Genomic DNA, 443 nt, shown 5'->3' with positions numbered 1-443 from the left:
GAGGAGGAGGAAGGGTATGGTGGGACCAAAACATCGGCAGCGGCCAGAGAGGATGAGGAAGGAACGGCTGCTTCTCGCAACGCAGCTGACAGGCAGCCCATAGAACCTTTCAGCAACAGGTTGCACATGACCCGGAGGAAACCCTGATTCATGCCAGCACTCAAACCCCAAAACTGGGATGCCGCAGGATGTCACAGCTGTTCAGACACAATGCTTCAAAGCCACCCTAGCTCCTCCACCATAGCCATTAAACATAATGAGGTGGTCACAGGGAGGCCCTTGAGAGCTGGCTGAAGCACAAGGGTGAGCTCCACCTCCCTGCTCCAGTGGCAGCAGAGTCCTCACCCAGCCTGGGACACGGCGCGGCGCAGGGGTGATGGGCTCCATCGCCCACGTGGCCTCCCCACACAACATCCCCGGGGTGCCACAGAGGTCTTCGAGGG

General features: G+C 59.6%; 1 protein-coding gene across 1 annotated transcript in view; it reads right to left on the bottom strand.

Annotated features, from left to right (window-relative positions):
• Window positions 1-443, bottom strand: part of LOC103779300 (protein FAM65A-like) — a gene marked incomplete at both ends in the record, with an annotated part of 7592 nt that overhangs the window by 6929 nt on the left and 220 nt on the right. The gene's annotated exons all lie outside the window — the stretch shown is intronic.

Source organism: Merops nubicus, unplaced genomic scaffold (genome assembly GCF_000691845.1).
Source record: "Merops nubicus isolate BGI_N331 unplaced genomic scaffold, ASM69184v1 scaffold20059, whole genome shotgun sequence".
In the NCBI taxonomy this organism is placed as follows: Eukaryota; Metazoa; Chordata; class Aves; order Coraciiformes; family Meropidae; genus Merops; species Merops nubicus.
The sequence above is the reverse complement of the archived record's forward strand: the minus strand, read 5'-3'. Positions and strand labels throughout refer to the sequence as shown.